Source organism: Poecilia mexicana, unplaced genomic scaffold, assembly GCF_051168715.1.
Source record: "Poecilia mexicana isolate PSO_F unplaced genomic scaffold, ASM5116871v1 scaffold_2, whole genome shotgun sequence".
Classification (NCBI taxonomy): Eukaryota; Metazoa; Chordata; class Actinopteri; order Cyprinodontiformes; family Poeciliidae; genus Poecilia; species Poecilia mexicana.
The window spans coordinates 46261613-46282737 of record NW_028263371.1 but is presented as its reverse complement, the minus strand read 5'-3'; positions in this window follow the sequence as shown (position 1 = coordinate 46282737).

The following is a 21125-nucleotide window of genomic DNA, read 5'->3' as shown; positions in this document are numbered from 1 at the left end:
ATATAGGTGATAAACTTCAGTAATTAGTAAAAATAAAAGGAATTGCATCCACAACTTTGAATTTACATGATCAAATAATATTTTTGATCGTTGAATGTAATGACACGATTTTCTCTAATTGAAATAGCAAAATTATACATACAGCTTCTCACATGTGTTCATTCAATTGAAGTCATCCAAAAAACATTTAGGTACATTTTATTTAGGACGTTGCACATTGAGCACCTTTTTTATTTTGTAGCTTCCAGCATAATTCAGTCTGGTTATTCAGCCGCTATTCTTGGCAGAACGTTTATGTCTGGTAAATACTCCATAAATGTACTTCTTTCTTTATTATTGAGCTTGGCCCAGACTCATCATCGCTTTAGGTACTAAGAATATATCCATTCTGTCTCTGGCATCGGACTGGTTAAGTTAGCTAAATGTCCCCAGTTACTTTCTCTCTTTTTTTTTTCCCACCTGTTCCATCCTGAAGAGGTCTGGCACCCCCAGGGCTGACACACTCCACACTATGAAAAGCCCTGTTCTAATCAATGTAATTTCTCTCTGATGAACCTGTTTGTGTCAGATGGCTCACACTTAGATACAACTGGATGTTCAAGACAGAGATTAAAAGCACATTTAAAAACTGGTTTTGTAAATGATAAATCTGACTAACACTAACCTCTGCAGTAATTGTGAATTTAGTCTTATTCACAATGTATCTAGACTATGCTTTAAAGGCCAGGTCTATGCCAGGAAACCAAATAACTTTAATAGTCTGTCCCATTTCTAATAATAAAGATGGTTAAATATTCATGTTTCTTTATTTTTGTTCCAATCATGACTACAAAACAAGTTGGTCAAGGCAGAATCTGATCAAGAACATTTTCTCAAGTATTGCGTATATTTGAATCTGTGTGTATAGTTTTGATTGTGTAGATCAGGAAAATACACATTGACTTCAAACTCAAACACAAATTCTAGTTTTTGAAAGATACTGAAAAATGCGTCTTTAAAAACCCAAATCAACATAATATCCACACCCAGGATAAGTACATGTATAGTTCTCTCTGGCACTCTAGGAAAGATTTTTGTCATCAAAACAGTATTTTAGCAGATGGAGCTAAATACATATATAAGTATAGGCAGAACATCTTTAAATTACTTTCTTTAATCACTGAAAACTTTTTATATTTTAGTACTGTGACAATATTAAAGAAGCAAATGTTTTGTCTTAATTTATATGAAAGAGTACATGCTGGTTATAGAAAACAGTTTTTCTTTTTAAAGTCACACTATTTAAATTCAAGAAACATTGAACAGAACTGAGTTGTGGAGAAAGGAAGACACGTTTGACAGCACATGGGAAAGGAGCATTCTGAAGGAGTGTCCAGTGCTCAGTCTATGCTTTTCAGATTTTCTTTTTCATTATTCTTTGTTTCCCTCCTTGCACTAATAAAATTTCTGTCCCAAATACCTTGCTTTTTTACGGTTGATCTTAGCAGAAGCAGTGTTGCTGACATTACATGCTCAGACAGATAGGAAAAATTACATTCAGTAATTACTTTTTGAAACGAGTGAAGATATGTGAAACATAGTGCTCACAAAGAGGAGCTGAAAACTAAATTCAGTCACAGCAACAATACAGCAGGTAAACCTTGAGTCTATCCTTGCTAAAAAAGAAAAAAAAACTACTCAAATCAAAGAGAATAACTAACATTGTCCCTTTGTTCCTTTTTAAAAGAAGAATGAGGCCATGTAGTCTGAGCAGTCATGACCAGAAATGCTAAATAATGCACTGTTTCACCACATAACTCCTTTGGTTGGCATGAAGAGAGAGACCCGCTGCTTTTCATTTGAGAAAAAAAAATAAACCTGGCTAATTGACATGGGTTTTTCATGCTGCTCCGAATGAATAATTTATGGCGGTGAGGAGCAAGTGGGGCTTCGAAGACACAGCGTAACTGTGTGAGTCACATTGTTGTCTCAGGCACAAAGACATACAAAAAACATGTTAAAAAATAGTACAAATGTTTTTGATGACTTAGTTATAATTTGGAAAAATGCAAATTTTTTGTGTCAAATTTCATTTCAGCATGTTGCACTTTTTTTTCTTTTTTGTAATTCACAAAGCTTCAGCCATGACACAGATGAGGATTTTTTTTTTTTTTTTTTAAGGAAAAATACGTTGTTGTAATACCGTGTTTCCCCGATAGTAAGACACCCCCAATTGTAAGACGTATCGGGGGTTTCAGGGGGGTCGGCTAATATAAGCCTAATATAAACACCTCTCATCTAGCTGCGCGCCGCCTCCTGCCCACGTCCACACCGTCCCCCTCTCCATACGTCGCCGCGTCTGCCACCTCCCTCTGATCTTAATGAGCGCCGCCTCCTGCCCACTTCCGCGCCACCCCCCCTTCATACGTCACCGCGTCTGCCGCCTCCGTCTGATCCAAATGAGCGCCTCCTCCTGCCCACGCCTGCGCCGTCCCCCTCTCATACGTCACCGCGCCGTCCCCTGCACTTGTCACTGCCGTTAATTTTATGGTTAAAACAAAAAAATTCGACAATTTTTTTCCAATATAAGACATACCCCGAAAGTAAGACATAGTGGGGCTTTTGGGGATAAAAAGAAAGTAAGACACTGTCTTACTTTCGGGGAAGCACGGTAGGTAGAACAACAGACTGGGACATGAGATTTCTCTGTTCAATCTTAGTGTTCATCTATGTGTGTTAAGGTGGGAAGAATCTCTGTGATTATAATTGAGAACAATGAAAAAGTACTTATACAACTTGATCTATTTCACAGTTTGTAATGTTGCAAACTTGAATGTATTTCAATGGAAATCTTGTGTGGTGGAGTAATTGAAGAATTGGTTTGCATTTATATTCTCCCCCCTTTGCACTGAAACCCCAATCAAAATCATTTTCCAAAAAAAAAGCTAGCTTAAAGAGTATGAATACAGTTGCAAGACTCTAGCTGATTTATTACAGACCTATGAATTGATTTAGCAGGACTGAGGTCCCAACAAGATTTCCTGTCACTGTTTAGCGGAAGAAGTTTGTCCTAAATATTAAACCACTCTTCATTATTTAGACAGATTTCATCAGCCTCCCATACTAATTACGCTAACCTTGAATTACATCAAATTCCCAAATATGAAAGCTTGCTTGATGAGTCCACGTTCGAATTAGTTCCTTGTTAGCACACAATTAGGAACACTTTGCGAGAGAAAATGCTGTGTTAGCAAATTCCCCTTTATGTTTTTCCCTCAGGTTTCAAGGGAGGACTTAAAGTGCCTTAAAGAGTGCATTTGGCAATCTGCATTAAAAAAACAACTTCCACTGAGCTCAATCACAGCTCTTATTTAACAAGATGGGTAGAAGCAATTAAATGTCAAGGAGGAGTAGTGTTAGTATTCTGTTGATGTCGGAGAGATTTCCCTGAACACGGTGTGAAGGCTATAACTGAAGCTTTGTCCAGAATTTCAAAGATCCATAACGAGCACATCCACTCCTGGGCAGTCTGAGGAGACCTGTAGTTTGCTAAAACTCACAATGAAGCTCTAAAATATACTCCAGGGAAAAGTTCTACTCACATTATCATAGCATTATGCTTGCAAGCTTCTAACCACTTGGCACCACAGCATGGGTTCACTAATACTTTAAGCAGTCAGAGCAGTTCAAGATGAGGAGTTTAAAACAAGTTAAAGTTTTGTACTGGAATGTATCACCATGTAAATCTGTGCTAGCAGTGGTGCTTTTAACCAACCAGTATTCTAATAACTTTTGTTTTTGAAACCACTTGTTCAGTCTTATTTTGCCATGTGTTCCATGTTATGGAACAATTTTACATTTACTCTGTGCAATAATAATTATCGCCTCCATCAAAGAATGGTATCCTAACTGAATATTTAGTTTTAGTGGTTGGAAAACAAGAGAAGCATGGAAACTATCAATCACAGTTGATGAGTCATCCAAAGCATCTTCCTGCCTCCTTTCCTTCCCTTTTTTCCTTCCTTCTTTCCATCCATCAAAATTTATTTCCAAATTTTGACTTGTGTTGTATTGACAAGTTGCAAATGGCACTAGCTTGCCTTTTAATAGCAAGAGTTTAGGTGCATGATTGCAGATTATTGTGAACAATGTTAGACTCAGAACAAAGGCTGACACAACAAAAGCCCATTTTACACCACAGATTCTGCTAAACTGCATTTCCTAAGGAGCAAACTATAATGCTTTGAAATTCCCAAAGCAACTTGTGCTCTTTCACTTTATCTTTAGTGGCACACATGTAGCTCAGTAAAAAAATGAAGAAAAGGTCTAAAAACACAAAAAGCCTTTCATAAAAATGATAGATTTCGTCGGATTATTAGACCCATTACAAGGTTTGTAACCAGTGGGGTCTCTCTCTGTCTCCCTGTTTTATTTGAGTTTTCTTTCACTGGCCTTGGGCTGCAAATCTAGAAAAGTGCTGGGCGGGTCCCCTAAAGTGTAGGGCTTTACAACAGGCTCCATGAATAGATAGTTCCTAATTAAAAAAGGCATGCAAACAATGGGTTAGTGAAGTTCATATTGCAGAACAGCTCCAACTGGGAAAGGCCTTGTTTATTCAAGGAGGAAGACTTCAAACGTATCAAGTAGCTATAGCAGTAAAACTTTTCGCAGCATAATTAAGACAGGCAAAAAGCACAAAACATTAGAAGTCAATCAGCAGATGGGCGTAAAAGAGGATAAACACTGATCTAATGTTATCTGACTCAAAAGAGATAATATTTCAGTCTGTTTATATTCAGAGGACAACAGCCATGTTGCACATGAAGAAAGCCTAAAAACCATGTTTAAACTCAGCAAACGTATATGAAAACTGAACGATGAGCTCATTTAAAGAAGGGTGTAGGCCTCTCTCGTGTGGCTCACAACAACACAACATTAAACATTTAACTCCGGTTTGGTTTTCATAACTGTGTTTCTTTAAGCTCATTAGATATGAATCTAGGCCAAGTAAATATTTCACCACAGGCTACTGTTAAATCTGATCCCTTGCTTCTCCTCTGTTTCTTTGCCACACTGAGTACATCCCTCAACCTCGTTTAGCGGGGCTTGCATTGTGCAAATAATTCTAAAAAAGCTCTAGATGTGTTGCTAAATTTAAACCAGGCCATCTTAAGCATCTTTATAGTTTATCTCGGCTCATTACAACTCGCCTAATTAAATTTCAAAACTCTGTTGCTGACGACGAAATCAGCACATCTTTGTCGCCTGCTTCATGAACATTTACAACAATCAGGGATAGCATTATAACAACAGTTAGATTAAGTGAATAACACTGATCTGTTCAACATAGCTTCTCTTAGAGGCTAACTTAAGTTTGTCTGCAGTCGAACTTTTGTCTTCAAAAGTTGGACAAGCTTTAGTCTGTCTGATAAAGGCCAAATTGTGACGACTGAATGGAGTCGGGGAGTTTCCATGTGTGAAGAAAACATATCAGTGATGTTGGTGTTGGTTTTTGGTCCCAAGGCTCACTAAGATCCCATTACTGTTTCTCAACTTTTCAAGTCTCAGTTGTACCCATGGGTACCTTGGTGTCATTTGAGATTCCAATGTGAGTTTCTCAAAGCATTGTATAATAATAGTGTTAAGACTCCCTTTGTCAGAATAGGAATTTTTCCCAAATAAGATCAGTGATCTCTTTCTCTGATGCTCAAACCCTCTGTTGTCTCTTGTCAATTCTCTATGTGTTGGTCTGCCTCAGAAATCCTTCTTTTGTTCTTTGCACCGGTTACCTGTGGTATTCAGTTGATTTAAAGATTTTGTTAGTTTTTAAATCAATAAATGGGCTTACATCACCTTATATTACTGAGCTGCTATCTCCTTACACCCCCCTGCAACCTCTGAGATCATCTGTTCAGTCGTTACTTTTTGTGCCCAGAGGAAGATTAAAGACAGAGATTCATTCCTGAAATAATTCAAGATATAAAATGTATCGGGAACAATTTGACAAGAAAAACAATGACTTTGAGTTGTTGACATCAAGTATCTGTGGATCTGCTAGACAAACAGGTGTGATCCACAGCAGGGATGTATCACAACTCCCAGTGGGTAAAGGATTTACTGCTAAGATCTCGATGTCAGATATCCCTCCACACCATTAGTGGCCCAGTGGATTCCAACCACTGATGCAACAGTTCTGTCAGCCAAAGGGAGCATTAGTATGTAGGAAGTATCTAGTATTCTTTCATAGACATTTAATTATTTGTAGGTGTTAATATAGGAGAGCATGTCAGGGTTCAGATGGGAGGATGGGTGTAGCTATAGTAGTGTAAACATAATGTGTGTATCCCAACATCATGCATTGTGCATCATGCATTTTTTTTTTTAAGTTAAGCTCTAAACCATGCCAGGTAAATGGTTTGGCTTCCCTATCCAAGCACAACCCAACATGTGTCTCCAATTACTGAGAAATTGCAATTGAGAAATTGTTTTCAAAGATATAAAATTGTCATACATAAAATAGAATTTGAGTCTGCACAAAATATAGTCAAATAGATGCAATAAAAATAATAATAATAAAAAAAAACATTTAGGATGATATTTTGGTACTCTCCCTCCACTCAGTGGCCCCCTGCTACCATCTACTTCTGCTTATTTTCTTCTTATGCAAAGATGTTCTGCTTGCTGTTAATTACGGTGGACAACTCTTCAGAGCAGCAATAAGTCGACCCACCTTCAATTAATGCTAGTGCATTCACATTATATAGAGGCTTTGCAAAGCAGCTGTACATGAAACTAGCACAGATCTCAAGTAAACTTCATACTGTCCAGAATAGAAATATGTTTTTGAGTAAATGAATTACCACCAAAGTAAGATAAACTTATTACCATCCAGCAAAACCTTTTAGCGGTAGAATTTAGCCAGTAATAGACTTGGACTGCAAAATGAATCAAATGCTCGGACAGTTTCAGACAGCGAGGCGTGTATTGAAGATGGCTACATCTATTATTTAGTGGACAAAACTGTCTGTTGCAACACAAATCAAAACTCTTAGCTTGGGAGTGTTTTACAAGATGATCAGAAAGATTAATTGAAGTTGGGATCATGTTCAGTTGTGTCACAACTGTAAGGCCACTTCCAGAGAAGCCAAAAATTTTACTCGAGTAAGAATAAAAAAGGATTTGGTATAAAGGCTACATGTGTACTCAGTAGCTATTAGATCATAACATCTGTTTTATTTATGAATATTATGTTTCCCATAGATAAAAATTATAACTTTGTGTTTAAAATTTATTTTGTAAAGAATAAAATGAAAATCAGTAAAATTAAATATTTTACTGATCCAATAGTGGTCATTGGATAACAGTCTGTTATCCAATGACCACTTAGGGTCCACACACTCTGTACTCAACTAAGAGTAGCACTACTTTATTATACCGTCGCTCAGCCAGAAGTTGAAAGCATGATGCTGCAAAGCTACTTTTAGACATGTTAAAGACAAAACAAACTGTGAAGTAAACATAACTAGATACTACCAACCTCACATGTCAAATCATGAATTGGCGTTGAAAAAGGATAGTTTTCCACATCAGAGCACAGTTTTAAAAATAACTCCTTAAATCTACTTTTCTGCCAAAGTTGTGTTTAAAATTTCATTACGTCTGTTACATAAATGACGATGTGCAGTTCTCATTTAGACTCCAATTTGGGATTGAATTCTCACTCTGCTCAGCTTTTACTTATCTTCTGTACCTACCAATATTCATTTATCAACTCTATGTGTTCATTTAATTAAGAAGGACATGAGTCTGTGGGTTCCTTTATTTAAAGCGATTAAAGGTCATTCATGCTCAAAACAAGCCTTAATTTAAAGAAACTGTGTTTTATTTATTTATTTATTTATTTATTATTTCTGGAAGTTTGTTCCACATACGTGGTGTGTAAGAACTGAATACTGCTTCTCCATATTTGGTTCTGATTCAGGGGATGCAAAGTAGATTTGAATTAGAACCAAACAAAGAGAAGCAGCAATATATTTTTTATGCATATGTTGAACGTAACTAGAAAGCGAAAATCTGGAGTGGACCTTTTACGGTCTAAGTATTCTCCTATTAATCAAGTGGAATGTTTTCTTATGTAGAGTAATAGAATTGATTAAAGGAAAGTAATAAAATTGTTACAATTTCCCTGAGGGACAATCCCAAAGGGAAGAATAAAGTTTCCATTTATCTAGAAACAACACTGGGTGAAGTAATGTTTTATTTTAAATGTGGAGGACGGGGTGATATTTTTCAAATGTGGGGCGGGGGACACCATCCTTCACACATAATTATAGCAACACCCATGGTTTAGTTTAAAATGTAACTTGGCCTTAGATTATTGTGGCCTGACAAATTGTCATTATCATATCAAAAAAAAAGTGCAAGCTTATTTTGTTTCCATTTGGCTAATGGTGATGCAGATCGTAGCTTTTCTTGGCCATATTATTTGTGGTTCTCTAAACAATTTAAATGTTCTGAATTTTATTTCTGACAGTCATTTAGCAGAAGACCTTAGTTTCTATCTCGGCCATTTAAATGTTTCACCATAGTAATTACACACATCCACAGGTCCTGTTCTAACCCTTTATGGTTTTGAAGTGATTGTAGGAATAATCAATCACTTCATTCCTTTGAACTGGATTTGCAAATAAGTGAAATATTTTCCTGCATTTTATTGTAAAGTTTTTAACATAACTTTTTCAGCTTACTTGTTAAATGAAAGGACACAAATTATTTAAAGCATGCATGCATTTTAAGTGCATCTCAGTAAAAATCTTGCACTGATAGTGAATTAACAAGCTGTATTGATTACCTGCCCTAAGGACAATTAGGCCACAATCATTTATTTAATTGCTACCCAAGAAGTAGATTTGTGTAAAGGATAATTAAGTGAACACAAAAATTCAATATTTTACCTGCAGTCTAACACACTAAGCTTTCATTATAATGACTTCTGTTTCAAAACAGAGTTTTTGTAATTGTTAGAAGGTTATGACCCGAACAGTACCTCCAGAAACAATATAAGTTTCTGCTTTGCACAGTTTTGATTTCATAAGTTATACAGCATTATCAAGAAGCTCTTTAATGAGCACTGGAACAGCAAGAAAATGACCAATCAGTATGTAACACTGATGGCAAAGACATTAAGATAAGAACCCATTTTGTCTAAGTCACGATTGACCCACTTTCTTGGAACAGATTGTTCTAAATATGGTGCAACCGCAGTGGAAAGTTGCCTCTTTGAAGCCATAAAAAAAGACAAAATAAGACATGGCTTCAGGGTCAAGCAAAGAGATAATGCTGTTTCTGGTTTACAGAAGAGAATGCAAACCACTGAGGTCAGCCTTAGAGGCTGCAGGCTTCAAACTTGAAGGTTCCTCACTTGTTTTCTTGTTTTGACTCACCTTGATGTTGCAGCTTCTCTCCTCAACAGCAGGCATTCAGCCTCTCTGTATCTCAACACTGCTAAAATTTAATCTTTTTTTTTTTTTTTTTACTCCTCTGGGGCTTTGAGTTCATTTTGGAGAGAAATAGGTCCTGGACGGTAAAAATACACTTTTTTTTGGCATTTACTTGTTGAATGAATATTTCAAGACAGAATATTTTGTTGGTGCATAAGACACTGAGATACTTAAAAAATGTATTTGCAGATAACTTTCAACTGCTTTCTTAATAATTTAAAATCTCAGCTTTTGTAAGATCAAGCTGTCCATCCTCCCATCCCTTGGATGCACCCACATATCTGTCTAGGGTCATTGTCGACTGGTGCCCATCTTCAGCAGTCATTGTTGAGTGGCGGAGCACATCCTTGGCAGTAAACAGAGAATCACAGAAGAAAAAAACACACACAGACCTAAGAACAATATAGATGGAGTTTGGAGTTTAAAAATAAATTGGAGTACCCAGAGAGAACCCACACGTACACAAATAGAACATGCAAACTCCATGCAGAAAGCCGCCAGCTGGAGATTTGAACTCAAAACGGTCTCGTTCCAAGGCAACATGTTCCCAGAGTCAACATGTCTATATAACAATTCACAACATTAAAATAATAATAATAATAATAAATAATAAATAGCTGGAAATAGCAAGTTATCTCTGTAATCCATTTAGAACAGGTCAACTACTACTACTTTAAAATTGAAAAATATAACTAAATGAAGCCAAATCTCATCCAGTTTATACAGGTGCATTGCTATAAACTGGAATATCATCAAAGGTTTCATTTATTTCAGAATTAAATTTGAAAAAGGTAATTTTATTTCTGTTTACATCTTCTAACGACGCAAAATTAAGTTTGACAGCTTGAAATGGTGATCAGAAAACATCTTTTGTTAGGTTTTATATACAAATTCAAGAACTGCGTTCGTTCTTACTTCATGTGTTTAAAACTAAGTTATGTCAGGAATTGATAATAGCTTGTCATACTCACCAACCAAGGTCTTACAGAAACTCAGATCATCATGAGACTGACTTTAATTTTTTAAGAAATATTGGAGCATTTTCAAATTGTACTCCATGTTCAGACAGAAAGTCTGGGTGAATATGGAAGTCTGTGTAGGTGAAGAGCTTATGAAACACTAATCAACTATTCTTGATGAGTGACACATTCAAAGTCACAAACTCATCAATTGTTCAAACATGGGCAGTTTTTAAAAATCAAAACTATTATCTTAAATGCAATGAATGTCTGCCTAGTAATTGGCTGCACAGATAAATAAGAAGCTGAAAAGGTGTGACTAATTAAGATTCTTGTGAGTTTAGTAAACAGACAAAATGGGTCTTTTTTTTTTAATACCTTTTGGACCCAACACAACAAGTAAACACCAGTATTGATAGCTGGCACATTCTATAACTAATCACACATCCTCCATTAGCTGTTGTTTGGATTTTGAGTGAAAGAGTCGTTCATTGTACTTCTAATTAAACTGTTTAAAAATACAACTTAATATGCTTAAGCCCATGCCACACACTCCAGCTATCACTTAAGAGGGGCGCTCAGGCACAGACTTGTTGTTTATGGTTTTGTGTATTCCTCTAAAAGCTAGTCAAGCATGGCTAAAAGTAGGACCCGTACTCCATATTTATGAAATTGGCTCTGTGTGAAATTGGTTTTTGCCTAATGGATCCCTGCATGGGTGCACCGTCTGATACCTCTGCCTCAGCTTATTGGCACCAGAGTCACACCGAGGACAGAGACCAGACAGAAAAAGGACCAATGTAAATGTACACATACAAAATTTTATAAGAACATGAAGATAAGAACTTCACCAAAAAATAATTATCCCTCCTAAAACAATATTGTTTTTAATTTATTTTGCTCTTACCTTACTTTTAATGCATAGATTTGTTGCTGTGTGTCAGTGTTATAAGTTTATGACCGTCAGGGGATGTAAGTAAAACATAGTATTGAAGCAGTGCATCAAACTCTTCAGGAGAAAAAAAAGAGATTCTCACAGGAACCTTCATTACAGTGAAATGACACAAACATATTTACTCCGTTGATATTCTTAACCTGGTAAAAACTAGCTACTTCTTCTATGCTGTTTTTTGTACAGAAGGTCAGGATCGTTGAGAAATGATTGGTTACAGGAGGTGTAGAGTCTTTTGAAGATTTAAATTTTACCCAACCCAACCCAACATTTCGCTGTGAGATATGTAATGCTTCAAGAAGCTTTTCACAAATTGCATCCACTGTAAAGAATTATCCCCCACTGTGAAAGAGTGAAGTACCAAGTCAAACAAAATGACTCTTAATGTTTATTCAATATTTGGAAGTGTGGCCAACACAGACTGAATGGCTTCATTCACCTCTTCCTCTGCCATTGCCAAATTAAATGAGTATAAAGAGATCAGCTAAAGGTCTTTTGGGCAGATTTTAGGATTCTCTGGAAACGTTTCCTTCTTGCTGCTGTGCAGCTGGAGGGCGGCACATAGAGCCGCAACAAGAGATGATGCCCTCAATGAAGTGTCTCAAAAACAGTTGGTTTTTGAGAGATGTTTCTTCTGAGGACTCTCAGATATAAGTATTTGCTGTGCTTTTTTGCCAGTTCTGTTGTGTTTATTAGTTCTTAATAATGTGGACTCCAAGGAAACAGACGTTTGATACTGTCCACCCAGTCCCCACAGGTATGGTGGCTGAATATCCACTGAACTCCTTAGGCTTGGCTGTGTTTAGGATCTCGTTGTCTGTGTCCCACGCTGTGAGTCGCTCGACTTTGTCCTGGAGACAAAGATCAGTTTGATGATCTGAAAGATTTAGGTGTGTAATAAAAGCACAACGAGAAAAACAATTAAAGACACAAATAGTTTTTATAGTGATGTGCATCTTATTTTCTTGCTCAGGATGAGTAATAATAGTTGAAGGTTGTATTAAGACAAAAGACAGCAATTTTCCAAAAGGCTAGTGCCACCGAACATGTAGTGTTAAACAAAAAAATGTTTGATCATTGTGTTATTATATTCAGTCTCTGTTTTGTATACCTCAAATGATGACTAAAGGAGGCAAAGCTGTTCTGCAGCACCTTATTCTCTTCATTATGTGGCAGGATTAGGGATGCAAAACCTTCACAGTCAGTTATATGCGAGTCAGGGTCTGCACAAAGTGATAAAGGCTAACTAGAGCAGGCACCATGTTAAAAGCACAGAGTCTTTGTAGAATGTTGGCAAATGTAGTGCTATTACAGACTGATGTCTGCTATGTTGCATCAACGGCTAATATTGGCAAAAGTTTGCATCATTAAGTCACAAGTCCAATAAGTATCCGGCAAACTATACACAGTAGTATTCTTCATTGTAGTGTCTAAAAATGCAATGCCTTTAAAGAAACTAAATATTTGAATCCAAAGTGATTTTTGTGACTCATGTTTTTTTTCAATAAAAAAGTAGAAACATCAACAGCAATGAAAATCCTCCAAGCAGAATATTAGGAAAAGGGTAACACACACACACACAAAAAAAAAACAGTATTCTAAATTATTAGATGACTATGTTGTGACCACTAAAGTGTGGATCTGCACTTCTGCTGCACTCATATGAACTAATTCACAGTGCAATGCTGGTAAAACCGTTACGTTACTAAAGCAAAACTTGAAAATTGCAATTCACTATCACTCCTAATCCAGTCTGACAGAGCTGGAGATGCAGCACGTAGAAAAACTGTTAGAAACGTTAGTCTCTAGAGATGATCAAAGCTGTAATTACAACAAAAGATAGTTCACCACAGTATTGACTCAGAAGGCATCTATATGCTGCACATGCAGAATGTGTTAAACTAAGGTTGTTGAACACAATCACAAAAGGGATCAAAACTTTAAGTGTAGACAGGTCAGACAGGATAAATATTTATTTGTATAAATACCTAAGGTCTGTTTTTATTAGAAAGTTGAGGGTGTGATGAGATAGGCTGATGTATAAAATCATAGTTCCAATCCATAACAAATTATAAATATCAATTGACTGTTTCAAACTTTACAAAACAAATAACTCAAATAAACAGGGAGATCCTTGCATTTTTGGTCCTGGAGACAATCACTTTGCTAATCATCATTTCAGGAGGCAAAGCCTAAGCAGAACTTATAATTTTGATAAACAACACTAAACCATACACGTCTGACCACCAAAGTAGCAAAAAACAAAACTGACCCATCATTCTTTTGCTTTGATATGAAATATTCTGAATATAACCTAGAGGTCTTGAATTATAATGTAATTTGTTTTTATTGTGTGTGTATTATAGATTCACACAGAGATTCTTAAGCTTATCGCAATTACCATTTTACCAGTTTTCAGAACCATGGTCAAAAACATGCAAAACAAGGAGAGCAGGCTGGATGGATGGATGAATGGCTGGATGGATGAATGGAGGATGAAGGCTGACTGAAACTGTCAGTCTCATCGCTTTCCTGTCTCTCCTCATCCATCCTCACCATCTTGACAGCAGCCTTCCAAGCAGAACAGTGTCTGCCTGCCAGGTAATTCATATTCCCTACCTGCACAGCTACTACCACCACCGACATAAGGCAACAGACATACGGTGAAGGACTGCTGAGAGATGGAAAAAACAGCACTGGGAAAAAAGAAAGGGTGGGGATTTTAAGAGTTTTTCCAAAAAATAAAGCATTGTTCAGGAGCAATGTTCCCTATAAAGTAAGAGGGTAAAAAAGACTAATGATAGCAGAGATGACTAGTTGATTTTGTGCTGCAGCCTTGCTTTCTCAACTGCACAAATGTCCACACTTTGTTTTCACTGGGCTTGGCAGGAGCAGCGTTGTTAACAAATTACCCACGGCTTTATCCTCCCACTCACAGAATGGCTGAACAAAAACACATAGTTCAATATCAGTGTAAACAATGTCTAAGCCGTTTCACCCTGCTAATTACATGTTATAACATTTGTCTGCTGGAAGGATCACTGAACTTTTACCTTCTGCATTTTGCCTCCTTAAGAAAGCCCTGCTTTGTGTTAACTACATTTAAAAAGTATATGTTCAGCTAATACACACAAGGTAGAACATGTTTCCTTTGATGTCCTTGAATCAATCAATGTATTTCAGATAAAGGTCATTACTTTAACTAATGGGATGAGCATAAAGCATGACTGAGGCCATTTCGGTGAATTTGAGCAGAAGGCTCACAGATGAACCTTCAGTAGGGTTAATTTACCTGTCATTTAGGGAAGAAGTAAAAATGCCTTCAAATATTTGGAAAAACTGGGAGAAAACTGTTTGTACTTTGCTGTGATCAGTTTCCAGTAAGTCCTCCAAATGTGAGGTGCCTCATTTACATGAGATCAATAAGTCATTATTGTCGTATGGAAGAACAGACTTATGAACAACCTACTACCTGGAAACACTGTTTCCTATACACCAATAAAAGTGACAAATTGCATGAATATGTGTACATTACACAATGTGGCCAACTTACTGCTGCCTTTTTTATGTTTTTGTAAAAAGAAAAGCTGTGGTAACAAGAAGCCACTGAAATGTGTATGAATGGTCCTTTAAAACTGATAAGGAGGCTGAATGGGAACCATTATAGGGAAGGAGCCTCCAACCTGTGGCTCTAGAGAAGCTCTTTAGTCCAGTTATATTAGATATTTTACTTTTTAAGTACAGAGTTCATATTAAATTCTGGTAGCTATAGTCATTCTTCAAATGTTCTTAAACTTTGGACACCATTGTAACACTAGTGTTACAAACAATTGTTATTTTGTTCAGAACTTATAATGCACACATTGTGTCCTTTATTATTTTTGGTGGGCTACCTATTAATAGATACTAACAGATCTAAAGTTTTTTTTTTTTACTCTTGTATGATTTACGTAGGTTTTGCAGCTCTAAACACACATCATCCAGCAGGATTAAAGCAAAACATTTTCTTTGGACTTGAAAAGCATACCGACTCCTGGCCTAGCATGTACCATCCCTCCTAAATGTACAGAAATCAGCTGGCTGAATTGAAATAATGTGTGTTACCTATGAGACGGAAAGAGTTGCAAAGTAAATATGTCTCCTTGTAATATTTTTAGATAATTATTTTTGACTCATTACACTGTTATATTGTCTTAGCCTAAGCACACCAAGTTCCCTAAATATTTTTATGTAGTTGCACACTTTACAATTTTTTACATTCTCTTAAAATGTCCAGAACTTCTTGGACACATCATTCTGGCATAGGAAACTTTAATTAAAAACTCTGATAATTAGTTTTGAAATGCTATTAAACATAAAAGAAACTACTATTCGTCTGAGTGTCTGGTTCTTGAACACTCCGCTCTTCCCCCATTTGTCCTTTGCAATTCAAGACACATCACAAAGAAATCTCAGCCATCGGATGAGGACAGATTGCGAGCCTCTGTAGCTTGGCGTAACTGATAGGTGATTGGATTGAGAATAATTCCTCCTAATGACAAAGCCGGCTCAAGGCTGTTAGTGGTAATGAGAACATGGTACGTGCACAGAAGCAGACATAGCTTTTCTTCCTTGCAGACCACTGGAGACCAGGAAACTCACACACATGCACAGGCACAAACACGCACACACACACACACACACACATAAAGGGGTGCATTGATCCAGATACAAGGACATGCACTCATTGAGGCACGTTGTTGAATCTTTCTCTCTGAACTGAGGCAATAATGCATGCAAACATGTAATAGAAAAAGAGTACAAGTCATAGTACATTTAAAATACTTGTATCAAAATAGATTATAAAAAATGAAATTCTCTGGTTTTCATTTAGTGTTTTTGAATATTCCTCAGAATATCCTATTTGGATTTGTGAAGGACATCCACTTCCACTTACTGATGGCTGTTTCTCTGCCCTGAATAAGCCCCATAGTGTTGGCAGGAGATTGGCATGGCTCCCCTCTGATGCCTGGTGCTACTAACTGGCAAATAATGATGGTATGTTGCACACCGCCTGCCGGGCACACATGTTACATGTATGTTGCCAAGAACGGCATTTCCGCACCCCTGCTGTACGTAGTGTCAACGCAGCAGAGCGTCCCTCTGTTTACCTGTGTCTCCACCTTCTAGTTTCTCCATGCACACAATTGGACACACACCTGCAAACCACCAATGTACATGCACACTTATGCAAAGGAAAAACTTGCACGGTTATAGCCATGGATACTGAAAGGGTTTGTTTTATCAGAAACCTACAAGAAGATGTTCATTCACAGCTCCAGTTTAGATATATTATTTCCAAATCTTGCATAAAGCTGCAACCATATGTTTTTTTTTTTTTTCAGCAAGACCCTATGGCGTGTAACCCTGCTTCTATAGTCATACAAGTCATCTTGTTGTTGGTGATTCACAGCCAATCCAAAAGTAGTGATTCTCATTGGACAGCACCAGATGCTGAGTAGAATAGAGCTGATCACTGTTAAGACTTATCACAAGATTCTCTGATTTCCTGTTATTCCAATGGTTTGAATATGATCAGTGAAATGTTTTTTTTACAGAGTTTCTCTGCTCTCCAGAGCTCAGTGAGCAGACAGGTGTTGATGTCTGTATCACTGCATGAATCCTGTATGGTTGCAGCATAGCTAAATGTAAATGTAATGAGCTCAAGTCAAGAGTGATGGATTCCCCGTGTAACGCATCTGAAATATTTGAACTATTTCCACATTTGACTTTTACCTGAATGGCTGTCTCTCTGGAGGGAGAAATTGTTCACTTTGCCATCAACCCATTAGGGGGAGCTACAGCAGCTCCTCCAGACTCGGAGAGACATGATTGGCCAAACAGTTGTGTAACAATTGTGTAAAGACTCACTGCTGACACACCTGTGTACAAGAGTGCTTTGTAACAATAGAAATGCTAAAAAGTAAAAATAAAAATGTAGAAATGTCAGACTGGCCCTCAAATGTGCTGTGAGTCAGCACCAAACATAATTTGAGTGCCACTTTGTAGGCCCATTGTGCCTCTTCTTTCTTTTTATTACATGGAAGGCTCCAGAGATGCACATATAAATGCAGATGCTGTGAATGGAACTAAAGTCAAGGTCTTGGCTTTCAACTTTTAGAAAGAGCTTGGCTTTTAACATGTGGCCTCCTGAATGTCTCTTTATAAATGTTTACCAAAGAAAATGATTTATTGTAAGGATATTTATATTTTAGATGACATCATTTGTTTGATATAGATTGCTCTAACCATGCCTTCAAGAATGTAAAATTTTCAAACAAGAAACAAATTTCTATGATGGAGTTACAAGTCATATTTTGCCAAGTAAACGCTGGAAATTTTACAAAAATTACCTGCTTAACCAAGACCAGATCCCAAATGGAAACTTTCCCTTGTACTTGCTCTGTATAGCATCATGATATATCTAAATACACAAACAAATGGGTGTAAAAACTGCTTAAGTGAAGCAGCTTAAAAACCCTTCCAAAAAGAAAGAAAACATGACCTAGGGCAAAAGGAGTAAACAAGGCATTAGAGAAAACAAATTACAAGCATTACCAAAGGATTATTCTTCATAGTTTCTTGTTCCCGAAGCTTTATTTGCCTGCCATTAGATGATAAAAATTAATTCACAATTATGAATGCTGCTTATCATCCATCTACCTGCTGTGACAATGATGAGCCTGAGGATGCTACCCATAGTTATATTTAGTAAACATATGATGAATGCTTTATGGGAGGCAAATTGTGACAATGAAAATACACTCAGCTTGCTGTCATGTCTTTTTCTGGAATCTGAATTAACTTTTCTGTTTCGTAAACAGCCACACTAACAATATTAGCATAATGTTTTATACATGTACACCAATCAAACATAATTTAATGACCACCAACAGCTGAAGTGAATAATGCTGAAAATTATTATTATATTTGTTATTATGGTGCCTGTTTATGGACTGGACATATTTGACAGCAAGAGAAATTTTGGCCTTTAAAGTATTAGAAGCCCTCCCAAACCCACTAGGGACAAGGGTGTTAGTGAATGAATGAATGAATGAATGAATGAATGAATGAATTAGAAGCAGATAAATTATTATGTTCAAGAACTGAAGCAAGTTTGACAAGGGTGAAATTATGAGCTATCTGAGTCAGAGCAACTGCACCTCTTGAGGGTTATTTGAGGTGAGCAGTGATCAGTCTGAGAAAGAACCAAGATGTGTGAGGATTGGCATGGTGTTTAACAATTAGTATGGAAATCTAAGAATTGCTTGTAGATCATCACACTGTGCGGTTGTTGACCATTTCAGCTAAAATCTAACGACGTCAAAGAATATCTGGTCATGAGCTTAAATTGGTGGTCTTCCATTCATCACACAGACACACCAATGGTCAATTTAGAGCTCCTGTGTACTGAAAAAAAAATACTGTTCAAGAAGATTTTAGGTTATAATATTTCTTAAGAAAACTCTCTGGCTCAATCTTCTTCGATCCCAGGTTCTCCCAGCGGACCGCGTGTAGTCACACAGAAAGCAACAATGAGTGCAGACGTCACAGAATTACAGTTTATTCCAACAGAAGACAATGTATGCAAATTACAACAGAAACTGCAGAACAACAGAGACATACATTCATTTACCTGACATAAATGGAAAAGAAGAAGGAAGAAAGAAAGAAAAGCAAAGACATGCAAAGACGTCTTTGGAGAATTACAAGAGCAAATCTAATTTGTTACTCGTGTAGAAAGTTTTATAGTAAAGGCGTATTCTTGTCTTTAATTTATTCAAATAAGGCGTACCTTTGCTCATCCAACCAGAAGCTGTTTCTGACCTTTTTAAAACTCCTAGCAATTCATGATCTAAGACCATTTGTCTCCATTGTTTAAAGAAAGTGGAAGCAGAGACTCTCCTGAACTCCTGCTGTTTTATGGCTTTTCACAAATGATTGTGAAAAGCTGGAACTTCTCCTGATTGTTTCCCACACATACAAAGAGCACCATCTGCTGTAACTACAGGTAAAATAAAGGTCAATAGGCCAGAATAAGTTACTAATTTTAAAACTATAATTAGGCTATTTCAATAAAGACATGTTAAGTTTTAAAACTAGCATATTTTAAATTTATTTTCTTAACAATACCAAGCTGAGACTAATGATTTCTGAGAAAAGTGTGCAGTGTGACTGCTGCTACTAACATCTGATTCTTGTCCTCTTTTGTCCTGACATGTCTCCATTTCTGCTCCTCCTCCCCTCCTACTCTTTACAGCATCTGATTCTAGCAATAAGCATATTAGCAACTCTAACTGGCTGCTCATTGATTGACTGACTTGTCTTTTGAACCTCTCTGATCTGATTGTGCTGCCGCAACTAGTCTGGCGTCTTACATCATGACTCCATATGACTGGAGCAAAAATAATACCTCACTTGCACAGTATGACACCTTCAAGTCCTGTACAATTTCTGAAATTAGGGCGCATGCTGAGCATAAGCCAAGATTGTTAGCTCACACATCTGGAGTAAGCAACAGGGACATTTCTCTAATAGTGAAAGTATCTAAAGGCACTGCAGTGTCTTATTGTTAACTGGAAGAATTTTGAAACCGTCAGCAGATTTCATTGATGCGATTGATCAGTCAAGCAAAGAAATGTGAGAAAAGAACCTTCAACAGACATGTAGCTGACAGTCAAATGGTTATGAGGAATAAAGAGGACTTTTCAGTTCAGCGATTTGCCAATCACGCATTTGTGCCTGACTGAATTCACTTCACGCTAAAAGCCAGGTGGCTGAAAGTTTATCAAAAGTTCATTTAACCACAAGAAGGACAGTGTCTAGGCTGCTGCGAAACATTACTTTTCAGGAAGGGAGCACAAAAGACTGTTATTAAATTGCATGTGTATCTTCAAGTCCTAGAGTGATCAGGCCAGAACCCAGCAGAGCATCTGTGGACAAAACTTCACAAAGGTTGGTGACTGATGTTCCTCCATAATGACTCATTGAAAAGTATCACTGAAAAACGTTTTCCAAAGCTCTGTGAAGGTACAACAGCTTAAACTTGATTACCTTTATATATCACCACTCTCTCACATTAAAATGAAACCAAACAAATTTAGATAATAAAACATGCAATAAAGCTCTGACAATAAAACAATGTTTATTTCAGTAAGTAATATCAATCCCTTTCCGATCCCACTTTGTCCTCTTAAGGTTTGCAATCTGTTGCAACAATCATCTGCAAAAGGTGGAGCACAACATTAACAAATCATTAGTTCTTCACAGAATGAGACATCAGCTAAAATTAACTCTAGCTTCCTTTTTTATGAGGCTAAATGACCAGGGAGAATGAGCCTAGCTTAATCTTTTACCTCACATCTTCCCATTGTAGTGAAATTAGCTTACGATCTATTCTAGTTAAAATAACCCACATGCGGGCCTGTGGCATTAGCGCTAGAGCACTCGACCCTTGTAAGGAGGCCTCACTCCGCGACGCAGCCGTAATGGGTTTGAGTCCCAGCCCGTTGATCTTCACCGCATGTCTTCTCCCTCTCTCACAACCCACTTTCTGTCAATCTACTGTGAAATAAAGGCCACTAGAGACAAAAAAACGCCCCACATACTTAACCTCTGCAGCACAGTATTTACCTTTTGAATACAATTCTGAAAATCGCTACTTAATAAATACTTTCATCCAACGACATGCTTATC